The 15173-nt window shown below is 35.2% G+C and overlaps 1 protein-coding gene and 1 long non-coding RNA gene across 3 annotated transcripts in view; one reads left to right on the plus strand and one right to left on the minus strand.

Moving 5' to 3' along the window:
* Window positions 1–15173, plus strand: part of LOC145277731 (protein kinase C delta type-like) — a 433752-nt gene that overhangs the window by 210157 nt on the left and 208422 nt on the right. The window lies entirely within an intron of this gene.
* Window positions 1–15173, minus strand: part of LOC145278049 (uncharacterized) — a 94990-nt gene that overhangs the window by 49449 nt on the left and 30368 nt on the right. Inside the window, exon 1 of one of the 2 annotated variants that reach the window (XR_013868301.1) lies at window positions 720–867. The exons of the other annotated variant lie outside the window; for it this stretch is intronic. This is a non-coding gene — a long non-coding RNA (uncharacterized LOC145278049). Of the gene's footprint in view, window positions 1–719; window positions 868–15173 lie in introns of those variants that run through there. 2 annotated transcript variants of the gene reach the window in all.

Below are 15173 nucleotides of genomic sequence, written 5' to 3' on the forward strand. Positions count from 1 at the left end.
CCAAAATTCGTTTAGTATATAGGTTGAGAAGTGTCCACACACACATACACATACGCATTCTCACTTTTATAGATGTATAGAAAATAAGCAATTTTTTCAATCTTATCTAATTCATCAGTGAATTTTTTTATCGCCTGAAGTTTCCCGAGAGAAGATAGAAATGAAATTTTAAAAGAAAGATTTTATACACTTTTTGACTCTTATATTTTGTTGTTCATTTCTCCTGAACAACACCGAGTAACCATGCTAGTAGGAAATAAACTGCTCTTTATTTCTAGATCTTGTATCACCACTCAGGAGCTCAATTTCTAATATCCTAGTGATACCAGATCAGGCTTTCCGATCTCAAATGCACAAAACGTTGATATTTTATTTTTCATTTCTCTTTGCAAAACTCAATCATGATCTGCAAAAACAAAAGCAACAATTTTCTTCTACAAAACAATCAAACCAAACAAAACTATGAATAAATATTTCAAAATATAAAGAACTTGAAGCATGAAATCATTTTTTCAAAAATTACTGAATTCGACATTGAATAACCTGAAAACAAAACAACCAAATAAATTTCTAGTATACAAATGAAATAATTTTGAATCAATCTAAGAAAATTTTAAGCTCCCATATCTTCCTAATAAAAACAACAACAACAACAACAGTAACAAAAATGTTTAGTGATTGTGCATAAGAATAGAAGAAGATCATGGGGAAGTGATTACCGTTTTTGGAGTACAACCAACCACCGTACTCTCTCTGCTTCATCAACCTTTGTAGACGTATACCGTCTCTCTGTTCTACAGAAACAGCGTTCTTTCATCTCCCACGCACTTGTTTGTCAGAACATTGCAGAAGCATTTGTCTCCAACATTTTTGTGTTATCTACTTGTATGGATTTTTCGAGAAGTTGCCATCTGTGGTGAAGAGTCTTGTTGGATCTGCTGATAGTCTGTCGAGAGAGAATGACGTGGACAAAAGAAAAACAAAATAAAACATGCTGCTCTTTCTCTGCTTGGTCAAAGAGAAGATTCTACTCGTGTCGGCCTTACCATTTATTATTACAATACTTTACCATTGTTTAATAGTTTGCTTGCCATTGAATGAGAAAGTGTTCGGTTTTATTTTTGTTTTTCTTAGATTTTCTTCTGCGAGAAGTTCAAACTGCTTACCTAAGTGAATCCTACCCTTTTGGAACTGGATGGATTGCTTAACAACAAGAATACTCGTGCGTTCTTGGCACTTTCATGCTCTCTTTCTTTCTGTCTCTCTTCAAATATTATTTTCTCTGCCTCTCTTCAAATATTATTCTCTCTACCTCTCTCCAACTAGTTGTCTCTCTCTGCCTCTCTTTACATAGTTGTCCGTCTGCAACGATTTACAAGAAAAACTGACGAACCAAAATTAAATATTGATTTTGTTGAAGAAAGCTATTGATGGCAAAAAATCAAGAAATAGACTGACATTACTTTATATATTAGATTTGAAATGAGATTATGGTGTGTAACATTCTTTTTTTTATAAAATGGAAATCAATATTGAAATCAATATTGATCTGTTGATTTGTTAATGCATAATTGAGATGTACACATGCCATTTGCATGTTGCAGGCACAATATATGATGACATTGCTTGGTTAGAGCTTTGCAAACCACCAATATAGGTAAGTGTCTTATCAGTGTGGCTAGCATCGTCAGATTCGACCCTATAGGCCAAGTGTAGTCAGACTTCTACCTGCAAACTAATTACTATAATTAACTAGCGTTGCTCGGGTATTAGGTGGTGTAGTAAGAACCCCCAGGGGACGGTCAAAACACCAGTAACTGGGGTGCTCGGGTGTGTAGTAAGGAACCCAGGGGAAGGAAGTGGTAGTAGTGGGTGGGTGGGGGAATCAAAACAACAGTAGGCAGAGGTGTTTAAAAAAAAAAAGTGGTAGTAGGCAGGTAGGTTCAAACCCGTAACACGAAGGAGGTAGGGAAAAAAAAATGTGACATCTACAGTCCGGCCGGAAGTTTGGAATGTTGAAATTAAGCGAAGGCAATCCAACCGATATAATGACTTGCAAAAAAAAACGACCCCTCCTTGTAGAAAACTGCCCAGTTTAGGGTTGAGGAATTAATGTTTTTGGCCAATTTTTTTTTATATTTGTCACCTGAAGGGTTGAGCTTTAAAATGATACCCATCTTGTAAGAGTGCGTTGCCTCTGTCGAAAGTTTTTGTGAGACATACAAATACACACCCACATTTTGCCTTTTCTATATTAGATGGAAGTATTACACTGTTTCTAATACGAACCCTGATTACATTAGCTATTTATCCACTAGTATATATATCAGTATTGATATATATATATATATATATATATATATATATATATATATATATAATTTGTATGTGGCTGAGGAGTAAATTGAACAAGAAAAGCGAGGAACCAATGGTTGTTTCGACTAGACTTGATTCTCCGATCAATGAGAATTACCAAATCTCCTGAAATTTCAAATTGTTGATAAAAATGTCTTTCCGGCTAAGTCATAAGAGTTCCATCAATGACCCTAAGCTATCAATGGATCATGAGAATAGCAAGTGTTTTTGAGGCTTGGTTGATATGCAAGAAGTCTAGAAGAGGCAGTTGACCAATTGTCTTTTAGCAAGGAATTGTGTGATTGGTTTCGATTGGTAGACGACAAAGATTGCATCTCACCGACCCAACCATCTCCATCAATATAAAGTAAGACTGTACGCCTGTTCTAGTGAGTTTTTTGCCGAGTTATTGCAGAGTTCACAAAGAGTTGCGCAAGGTCGCAATTATCTCGGGCGTGAAGTAGACTGGTCGATGAAATCTTCAAGATTTTGAAGATTTGCTAGGCATCCTGGAAATTACTAACTCAGATACCAAAGTACTGAACACCAAGAAAAAGGACGAAGACCAGGCTATTCTTGAAAACTCAAATTTTAATTGACATTTCCGTGTAACTGACGAAAAACTTATTTTGTTCGACTTGGGCATTGAAATCAAAAAAGAAAGAACCAAAAATAAAACTAATAAATAGTTTATAACAAGTGAAATTGTATGATCCCCTCTTATTTCTACCATTGGCCTGGGTACAAAAACAAAAAGGAAGAAAAAGGAAAAGAGAGCGTGCGCGACATAGCTTGTTGACTTTATTTTATTCATTTATTTATTTTTTTATTTTTTTTGCATTATTCTTTTTGCCTCTTATTTTTTTTCTTTCGATTATTCTTTTATCAAGCAGAAAGACCCTTTCACAGCATTGACATTGTTGATAATACATATTCTAAAAAACAAAACAAGGACGTGTCAGATTTATTTATTTATTTATTTTTTCCTGTCTGCTTCCGTTTTGGAATGAGCATCGACAACACTCTTTTCTAGCACTCTTAACATCAGTGATGACACATCAACTGATCGAAGGAAATCCTCCCTTTTATGATAGGGTCGTTGTACAGCGACAGAAAGCGTATCAATTGAGTTGCCGATTGCACATTGGATCTTTTATGATTAGTGAATGTGGGATTGCAAGAATTTTGTAGCTATCCGAGCTCGACCGTTGACTTGTAACAGACCTGTTATAGTTGGTGCGCATTTTGTAAAAGTCCCCTAATCTACACATGTTATAACGATCTTTGATTGCTTTCAGGTTTGTCTAAAAGTGTGTGTATATATATATATATAAGTTTCGTGGTTCAATTTTAAATTCTGAAAAAAAAAAAAAAAAACCCAACATACAACATATAGAGACATATCTTCGATTTAAGAATTTATTGCTTGACAAATAAATATATAGAAGGGGTTATTTTAATTTCCTTAAGAGGAAATGAAATGCGGCTAGCAAAATGTTCAGCTGCGAATAGACGCTATTTTGCTTTTCAGCACAATTAAAAATAGTTTGAGTGGTTGTGGATAGTTATATGGAGAAAATTATATGAAAAGAGAAGTTGATACAACCTGGGTAGTCCATTATCGGAAGGAGTCCAATGTCATTCGGGGTTATAAATCCGGGTGGGTAGAAAATAGGCCCATGGGAGAAAGTGATATTTCCATATAGCGAAAGCGTAGTGCTCCTTCTTGATATTTCGAAAAGTATACCGGGCAGTCTTATTCGTTGTTGCATTGATTGTGCGTTTTTTTGTGTGGTCCAAATGCTTTCTCGGTGTGTGTGTGTGTGTGTGTATATATATATATATATATATATATATATATATATATATAAAGCTGAACGTCTGTGTGAGTGCGTGTGTCTGGTCACGAATAGACTCCTATATGGTTGACTATTTAAAAAAAAAACTGATTGCATATAATGATAGATGTATCGAGGATCAGGAATGGGTATGTTTGATCTGGCAGAATGGTGGTTCATAAAAATTGTGGGGTCTGTGTTCGTGCCTGGCTCCCAAAGTATGGAAATAAAAAATGAAAAAAAAAAACGTTTACAAGGGTTTTGGATATAGATATACATAAGAATACTTTGATAAGTATGTTTCAACTTAAATAGGGATGGTATAATAAAATTGTGGGGTCTGCGTTCACGCCTGTACTCCATGGAAATATGGCACAAACTTTAACAAAGACTCTTCCTATCTAGTTGCGTAAGTATACTTTGATAATTATGTTTCAGTTTGAAGAAATATGGTATAATAAAAATTATTGAGTGTTCATTCGCGTCTGACCTCCATAGAATGTAAATATGTCACAAAGTTTAACAGGCTTTTTAAAAGGGGTGAGGGTCCACAATAATACCTTAACTTTAATCTTAATTCACGTTAGCTTTTATTTATTTTTTGGAATCATATTGTGTCGAATAAATTCACCTCATAAATTCACGTTCTTATGAAAGTGAAAGCCAAAAATAAAAAAGTCGGAACTTTAGACAATTCTCAACACAAATTTTGCATAGCTCTGTTTTTTTCCTTCTCCACTTGCACATGACACACTTTTGAAAATAAATAAATAGATAAATAATAAAAAATAAGAACGTTACTTGTTATCGTGTCAAAAGAAGGAAAAAATCCTGCTCACGTGATTACGTGTCTTTTTAAAAACATTTAAATCACCTTTTTATTTTTATTTATATATCTGTTTAAGCTTTTTTTTTGTCACTTTACTAGAAGGAATTCAGTTGATTACAACCCTTTCTGCATGTTCTTTACATTACAATAGTACAACCCTGAATCCGACGGCGCAATACTACACTATTCAATAATGTAAAACTGAAACGAAGCTGTTCTGCTTGAAAAGGGCGCCATTTTCTTCTTATTCATATTTATATTGATTCTTTGCTTTAAAAAACTAAAGTAATTATGTGTTTACTTTTTTAATATCCCATTTTGCTGTTTCGGATTATTTTACTAAAGTAAGTAAAGCTTTATTATTTTTCAAAACTGTTTTTGTTTCTTTGTTTTTCGATATTTCGTTGATATTATTTAGTAAGAGTGTTTAGCAGAAGCCAACAAACGACTATCCGAAAAAATAAATATACAAGAAATAAATGTTACCATAGTCAATAAAAGTTCAGTTCATGTATTTTTTTTGTTTTGAAATAGTTTTTAATGCTCTTTACTTGAAATAATTTCAGCGAACCGAAATTAAAACGAAATTTGAGGTGATAACTACTTAAATGATTTTTTATATAAACTATGCACATGCTATAATCGAATATTCCGCAAGCACAAAATAACGGAAAACATTAAAATATGTTTATAAATATTCCTTACATTGACGGAACTCTCTTAAATTGTTAACACAGAATGCTCAGGTGCCCCTCCTTCAAATTGAAAACGGGGCTCTCCATTTCAAAGTTTCTACCATTTTGATTTTTTTTTTAACCGGTTCGTGAATTAAAAAAAAAAAATTTTTTTTTTTACAAACTACTTACAAATACAAACCAATGAACTTTTCTACCATAAAAATAACTTTTATTGACTATGGTAACATTTATTTCTTGTATATTTATATTATTATATATATAACATTTTCTCTTTGTAAGGAAACATCATTTTGTTGGTCACTCTTGGCTACGAATGGAAACATAGTTGATATAAAAAAAATATATTTTCGCGAAAATTATCTTTACTTTCATCATATTTTGCTTAAGGTAAAATTTTTGAATATCAAAACCTATCTTTTTACAGCCCCCTCCTTTTCATAACCTATCATACTTTCATCAATCACAGTCCATTTTCTGTAGGTCGTTTTTGAACCCAGTTAACGATGGGTACTTCTGCTATATATATATATATATATATATATATATATATATATATATATATATATATATATATATATATAGAGAGAGAGAGAGAGAGACATCGGGTCTCCCTACAGGCAGCCTGGAATTAAATGAGGATTAACAAATTTTTCACACACCCATATTGTTATTGTCATCGAAATTGGTAAAATTGATCATTTTTAAATCAAATAAATTGATTGCATGCTTTAGTTGGGACCTATCATGGTGCACCAGGAGGAAACTTCAGATGCTTCCCCGCAGTGACTTAATCCACAATACATTGTAGTCTACATTTCACTGTAGAGAGCCTACTGTTGATTTTATAATATTTTTATATATAATGATTTGAATTAAAGTTTAAAATGCAATCATTTTGAACGCACCCGTCATATAACAGATTTTATATGCTTGCCCTTCTTGCTTGTGCAGTGATAATTGCTTGAATTTAAAATGAAAAAGTTAAATATAGTGCCATTCGGCCTTAGAGACAATTATTTCAAATGTGCCCCTGTCATATCAAAGAACATACTGTTAATTTTATATACCAGGCCCTTCTGCTTGTATGGTAATAAAACTTCTCAAATGCACTTGTGATGTTAGGCTGTGTAAGGTGTTAACTTTGGTCAAAATCGTTTGTTCCTTCTTTCATCAAATTATTTTGATTATTGATACTTATTGAAGATATGCTGATACAAAACCTATCTAAGAACACTGCCAGATACATTATGACACTATTGGTGTCATGAATGCATGCAGTGAGGTGCATATTGCGGAGAGAGGGGATGTTTGACCGGACGGGATAGAGGAAAAGAGGGCAGAAGAGAGGGTGTTGATGTCTGATTGGGACAAAACAGAAATGTCTATGGGATTTTGTCAGAAAGAGAAAAAACAAATAATAATTGTTTTTATCTCAGTGTCGTTATATATCTGTTAACATGAAAGGTTGTTTTTAAAACCTCTGAGAGGTATGAAGAGATCCACGATTAAGGCTGACAACTTAAAATGGGGGTCAAGGGTAAGGGTCGCCGCCAAGCATTGTTCAACCTGGAATGACTAATCACTCCTAATTTGATAATAAGTAAAAACCTCAGTGCAAATGAGGGTTAAAATTTGATAAAGTTCGAAGAGGAGGAGTAGAAATTAGGGGAACAGAGAGAGAGAGAGAGGTGTTGAGTGGACAAGACAAGTAAGCTCTAAGAGGAAGAAAGAAAGGGTGTTTGTAACCACTCTCTGAAGGAGAGCTGGGGAAAGGGGTTTGGATTTAGAAAAAGGAATTCTAAAAAGAGAGTTGTAGCCAGCAAACTGAACAGTTGGGCTGGTCAAGCGCTCCCGATTTGGGAGCCCTCAGGGCCTGATGTTATGATGTTAACTAGCCTGTGTTAATGGGAAATCTGTGACTTTACTGGTCTGGTCTTACATCGTTTCACTGCTATAGTCAGTCACCTCAATTTAGACAGTAGCTGTTATGAAGTAATGAAATTAATAAATAGTTTGTTATTAAAAACCAGAGTTCTGTTTGTTTGTGGTGAGGACTCTTCATTTTGCAGTAAGCCGCAAGGACCAGCAGAGTGATTGATGTACCTGGAGACTACCTACACAGGGTAGGAGACTATTTGATCGAGAGGCAAAGCACCCCACCATGAAAACACAGTGGATGAAGACCATCAACAGGCCAACTTGTGATGGGACAATGTACAATCGAAAGAACACCTGTCATATCGGGTGGAATCCGACGAGGTTAAGGACACCCGGTGTGGTTGGTGCAGTATCGGTCTCGTTATACATGTGAAATATAGAAATCAGCCCAGCCGTTTTCGAGTCCATAGGGAATGAACGCGCACACACAAAGTTTCTTTTATATATATATATATATATATATATATATTTATAAAACGCTTAAAAAATATTCCATTTTTTAAATTTCATCCGTTCTATTTGTCAGCTTATTATATGCTTCTCTTTGGGAGTAAATACCATAATTTCCCACCAAATGGCATTTGGTGTAATCATAATGCCCTTAACATAAAATGTACTCAATGAACTGCTTTTGTTCAGGACCCAGATCATCATGCCCATCTCATCAAATGCATTTTGCAAAAAAAATTAATTTTAAATCCAAAACTAATTTATCCAGACAAGTGTCAATAAATTTACAATACATTTAACGTTTTACTTATATTTTCTTTTACAATAAATACAAAATTCACATCACACTAATATAATTATTCCTTCAATTCAGTAAAAAATTTTACACATATCGAATGTATTTTGTCTCGTTGTACTTGTAAGGACAAACTTGCATCAGGATAGTACCCACTACAAGTAAATCCAGACTAAATATTAAAAATAGCATAGTATTCGAAACTCAAATAAAATCCCATCAGGAATGCTATACATTGACTTATATGAAGAATGGTGCACGTCTCCTGATTTTATCTTGAGTGTGTGTATATAATATACATACATATACATATACATATATACAGTGATGATCATATTTATTGGCACGGTAAAATAAAAGTTAAATTTTGTCTAATAAATTCTAAAAAAGGGATTAAATTAAAGAAAATAACAAAGTATATTATGTATTTTTAACTGGCCTTTCCGATGCAGCAATCGGATTTTAGAAAAAATAAATAACAAAGGAACAACAAACATAATTGCAAAAAACCCTGTAAAAGAGTAATAAAAAATGCAAGAGAGCTATATGCTCAGTCTGTTAAATCCAAAGTAGCTGATCAGCGGCTTGATTCCCACTAGTTTAAGGGTTGCTGGCGTTCCTGAAAGCAGCTTTAGTCTCAGTGCATCTATTACGTTGGTAGCTATGGAAAAAGTGATTTCTGTGCGCGATAGCAGCAGCACATTCTTGGGAGAACCATGGCTGGCTGGTAGGGTTTTGTTGGAATTTTTTAGATGGTATGAATCTACAATTAACCATTCGGTCAGGTCTGATACTATAGAGGACATATCCTTTTTAAACATGGAATGCAGAGGTAGATCAGATATAAATGTACGGAAGCTATCCCAGTCAACCATAGAGTATCAGTATACAGTACGATGGAGGGGTACGTCTGGGGACTTATTACATTTCATTTTTATCTTAACTGATACGACAGAGTGGTCGGAGGATCCTAGAGGAGAAAGAACGGAACATGAACATAGCTCAGGGGAAGTTGAGAGAAAAAGGTCTAGGAGGCTTGCATATTGACCAGTAGTATCGGGCACACGGGTGGGCTCACGAACAATCTGAGTGACGTCATAAGCAATGGCAAAATCATGACAGAACCTCTCCTCATCGTTCGTCTTATTTGAGTGGGTCAGCCATTCCACGTTACGGATGTTGAAGTCACCACAGATGTGGATGTTAGCCGAGGAGTGTGCAGACAGGATGTGGTCTATTTTCTCAGATATGCTCTTAAAGATAGTAACTCCGCTGTTGTGGGGCCGATAGAGAGCAAATATAAATGCAGTGGTGTAAGCAAGTGCAACCCGGAAGCACATATAAGGTAAATTAGGATCTTCTCTAGAGATATCCCTGCCACACAGGAAGCCATCTTTAATGTAGGCAAATATTCCATGCCCATGGCGATCTTGGGGGTCAGATTTAGATGTTAAGAGAGTATCCGTTAATTATAAACTCATCCAGGGAAGTGGTTGGCCCTATTCCAGTTTCGTTTAGAAAGAATATGTTTAGTGTCGTCTCCTGTAATTGCGTTTCAACCTCTGGAAGGTTGGAACGTAGACCCCTGATGTTGGAGAAGGTGACATGGTAGTAGGGGTCTACGTTGGAAGAAGGGGTTCTAGGTTTATTCAAGTTTTTTTTTTTTTTGAAGATGTTTCATGTTGAGGTTTTGGGATTTGTGGAACAGGTCAGCATACTTGGTTAGAGCAGTACAGAGAGGGAAAGTAAGAGAGAAAAAGACAGGAGAATTTTTTTTTTTTTTTTTTGTAACACATGTAAAGCCTACCCACTAGTATGGCATTGAGAGGCCCCAGCAGAGACTACTGCATGGTCCAGATCCACTCACCAAATGGCAATACAGCAGTCCCAGTACTTTGCGCCTGCTGATAGGACAGCCTCCTTAGTGGTTAATCCAAGGTTCGGGTCCCTGACTATCAGGCGGATAACGTGAGCCCAGACAAAACGTTTACCTCCAGCACTCTTACTAGTGACATGGCCACAAGGATAGACATAGAGACAGAAAAATTTCCGACATCTCAAACTTCTGTTTATCAAGTACTACCGACCTTTAAAGTAGCTTTTTCTTCACCTTTTGTCAGAAAAATCACTCATTTGCATGAGGACTGAGGGACAAAAAAGGAGAAGCGAGAGTTACTGGAGCTGCCGATAACACATCCACTGTATTATCTACTCTCCATTAAAAAAAAAAAGAAATGGGGGAATGGGTACAAGGGCTTATTAATATCTACTTAATATAAGTCGAGTGCTCAATTATCAATTCAGGACGCTTTGGAAGATAATCTCCCCTCCCATATTAATGGGTGGATGTTTTTGCATTATATATCTCGAGTTTGAATAATTCAAGCTTCACCTTATTATTAAAATCCAATAATTAACTTTTATCAATTTGTGAAGTCGGCTTAATATTAATTTACATTTGAGTTTAGATACTTATTCAAGATTTTAATTTGGGAGGTTCTCGTCTACATAGGTGACCTTTTTTTTTTTTCTTTCCATTTTACATGTAACAAAACGATATTGGTTAACAGCATATTTGACAAAGATTTCAGAACAGAACAAAAAAGCAAGACAAGAAGTCAAAGCTGTAATAAGAAAACAGTTAGCGGTAATTAGTACAAATTAGGTTAAAAAGTTGGAAACATTTGTTAACTTGAGCTGAAGAGTCTGGAAACCGCAACCTACCCTTTTTTAGGCTCATATCAGAAGTGGGAACCTAGCAAACTCATTCTAGCTACATAAAGATATGGTGGGCGTTGTGTGTGTATGTTAGAGGCGGGGGGGGGTAATGCTTTTATTTATGTTTTTTAATTTTATTTCTTTGTCTATTTTTATTCTTTTTTTATATCTATATATATATTTGTTTTATTTTACTTCAGTCGCAGTTCTCAAAAATCAAGAGGACCTCCTTGAAATTAACACTTGATCTCTATATGAGATGCATAAATATTAAAAGGACATTAATTTTCCTCTCCCTAATTGATCATTTAAATATGTTATAGTATAACTTTCTTGTTGTCTCTTGGCAGTGATGTAGCAACTGTTGTTGCCGCCCGGAGGGGTCGTAATATCCCCCCCCCCCGCTGGCATTTGATAACATGATAACCTTAAAAATTCCAAAATACCCTCAAAATATTTATTTTCATGGAACTACAATCAAAGGTCTAATTTTAAACTGCTGCTATTAGTTTTAGACTAAACAAGTAAATAAACAAGTAAATAAACAAAGGAAACTAAATATTTTTCAAAACAAAAACGTATAATTCAAATTATAAAAACATTGTTAAATTAATTGGCTACACAAATATAATAATAAATTTACTTTTTTTGTTGTTGTTTATAATGTTTTAACCCCTTAAAAATTTTTTTATCAACTTAAAATAAAAGAAAAACAGACTATTATGGCCTGACAGATTTGACGTGAAACCCACTGCTCCGAATTCAGAGAAAGTTTACAAACACTGGAAATTAACCTTCGAAAACTATATACGTACCACAGACAATGGCGAAATTGAAAATAATCCTGAAAACTTCTTCGCCTGAATCAACTCTATTTCAGCAGCGATCTATGAAGTAATAAGCAATGCTACAGACTATAACAGCACATTAAAAGCTCTAAACACTGCCTACATTAAGCCGACAAATGTTGTATACAATAGACATTGATTATTTGCAAACAAACAACAACTGGCACAGACTATCAACGCATTTATGCAACAATTAGAAGTACTTGCTAAATCGTGTGAATTCCAAGCCGTAACCACAGAAGAGAATAAGAAACAATATGTTCGAGACTCTTTTATTAATGTCATCTCCTCCTCATCTATTCATCAGTGCTTGCTCGAAAAACCATTCCTAACATCACAAGAGACCTATGCAATGGCCAGATCCCAGGAACAAGTGGAGAAACATTCTGTATGCTACGAAAACAACCTTAACGTAACTGCTACTGTAATTCCGTCAGAAGATGCCTATTTAGCTGCTATAAAGGGAGATACTCATCCGAAAGGAATTTGTTTCTTCTGTAGGAACTCACGGCATCCACAAGCGCTATGCTGGATATGTAACACTGAGTGTAGGAAATGAAAAAGAACGTTTATTGGGCTAAGGTATGTAAATCTTCCCTTCTGCTGCTGCTGCTGTATCATACGATCCGGACTCGCTCTCACCTAATATCGCCCGAGTAGGAATCGAAGCAAAATATGTTACGTTTACTAAGTGTAAAATAAATGGCCATATCGTTAACGTTATGGTAGATTATGGTAGCGTGGGGACGTTTATCAACCAAAATACTGCGAAATAAAACCCCAAAAAACTGAAGCTTTTCATTATACCTAAACAAAAAACCATAGAGTTGGCAGATCCTAACCAACACGCCAAAATTATTGGGGAAACCATTGTTGACATTGCTCTAAATAATAAGAGCCATCCTGGCATGACATTGGAGGTAATCAAAAATTTTTTTATCGACATGATTATCAAGAAAGACATTTTTAAAAAAGTACAAATGAATGATCCTGAAATTTGACGGTCCTGGGGATGAACTCGTCATTAGAGCTTTTAACAAGAACGACTCTTTTCCATCCATAAACATTCCTCCTCCTCCTCTCTTTTCTCATCTCTCTCCACGTACAACTCCTATTGCAACCAAATCTCGTCGTCACACCATTGCTGACAACAAATTCATAAGAGAGGAAGCTGCCAGTTGAGAGAAGGCATAATAGAGCCCTCTATATCTCCTTGGCGAACTCAAGTTCTTGTGACCTCCAACAAAACTCACAAAAAAAGAATGGTTGTCAACTACAGTGATATCATAAATAGATTTACAGAACTTGACACCTATTCCATGCCTAACATCAATAAAATGATTGGCGATGTAGCATGCTATAATATCTTCACAACACTCAACCTGAAGTCTGCATACCACCAAATACCGATAAGTCACACTGATCGAAAATACACTGCCTTTGAAGTAAGTGGAAAACTGTGCCAGTTGTCTCGTCTATCTTTTGGCATCACTAATGAAGTAAGTGCATACCAAAGATGTATTGATGACATCATCAAGGAGAATTTGATAGACACCTTCGTGTACGTAGGCAACATCACAATATGCAGAAAGGATAAAAAAAAGACCACGACTACAATCTTCAAAGATCAACATCAACAAAAAGATACAACATGTTGCTGAACCAAAGTACGAGCGTCATGTCAGCTACCTCGATCACCTTACTTGGTTACACAATCCAAAACAATCAAATTGCTCCTGATTACCAAAGACCACAACAAAGGGTTTCCACTCCCCCATCTGTCTTAACTCTTTTCAAACATTGAAGACTCATCTAAAAAATGCTGCACTAATAACAGTTGACCCAAATAAGAATTTGAAGTAGAAACAGGTGCAAGTAATTACTGCATAGCTGCTACATTAATCCAACAAGGTTGACCTGGTGCATACTTTTCACGGATGCTAAACCCGGAAAAAATTTAACATTATGCTGTTGAAAAGGAAGCTCTGCTATTGTCAAAGCTCTCTGGAAGTGGTGATACTTTCTACTCGGAAGACACTTCAAAGTCATTACAGACCAAAAGAGCATTAGTTTCATGTTCGACAGCAGTAGGAAATCCAAAATCAAAAATGATAAGCTATGTCATTGGCGGATTGAACTGTCACAGTATAAATTCAGTATCGTCTACCATCTGGGAACGGAAAATGCAGCTACTGACACATTCTCTCACATCTCTGCTCTAATTCAGTCTATAAGACCTTTGCAATTTACATGTTAGACTATACCATCCTGGTGTTAAGGAACCTCCTATACTCTTTGGAACAAGTTAAAAACATAACCAACTCTTGCTCCTCCTGCCGGTATCTGAAACCCAAATTTGCCTAGCTTAATGAAGCTCTTTGTACTAAAAGCAATCCTGCAAGTCCTAAGACTTTTAAAGGGCTGCCTATTGATGAAAACACGACCAATGTGGAGGAAAAGAATTCTTTGCCCGATCTTGAAGAAATCAAAGAAGTTGACGCTGGGAATCAAAATCCCAGCGAGTTGGTATTGAGGTCATCCAGAATGCAACGATTCCCAAGTAAATATAAGGACTTAGTAACTTAGTGCTGGGCAGACTAATGTTAATTATCCTCTTTATAACTCGATACTTAATAATCATTGAAGGGAAAAATGTTATAATTTGGTTCCTTAGTTCCTTATAAATATTGTATTTATCCCCCTTGCCCGGAAGTAGCTGTTCCGCCATATTAACTCGATTATAGTGAGAGCATGTATTAACTTTAACTCAATAAAACATTTATCAAAGGCATTCCTGTTTTCTCTTACTTCATTCTTTTTTACACATCACTACACAAAGTATTTCCTTATTTAACAAAATATTATAGAAAAATACAAGGAATAGACAATCTTTATCTTGTATGCAAGATGGCGGCCGCAAATGGATGTAAAAAATGGAACAGAACACAAATTTTAGCAAAACAAAACTAGCGAGTCGACTGTCCACCCTAGCAAGAAAAAAACAAAAACAACTAATAATAAGCTTGTTTTAATTTTTACCTACTCTGTGCTTGTTACGAATATGTTAATAATGAAATCAAATAACTAAGAAATGTTTTTTTTGTTTCAACTAGACTGTAGTTTCACATAACATTTTAATAAACAAAAGATACCGTAAAAATTGAATTTCATGATCCTTCTCTGCATAATTACTAAAAACAAAAC

Source organism: Euprymna scolopes, chromosome 1 (assembly GCF_053919585.1).
Source record: "Euprymna scolopes isolate OS-2025 chromosome 1, ASM5391958v1, whole genome shotgun sequence".
NCBI lineage: Eukaryota > Metazoa > Mollusca > Cephalopoda > Sepiida > Sepiolidae > Euprymna > Euprymna scolopes.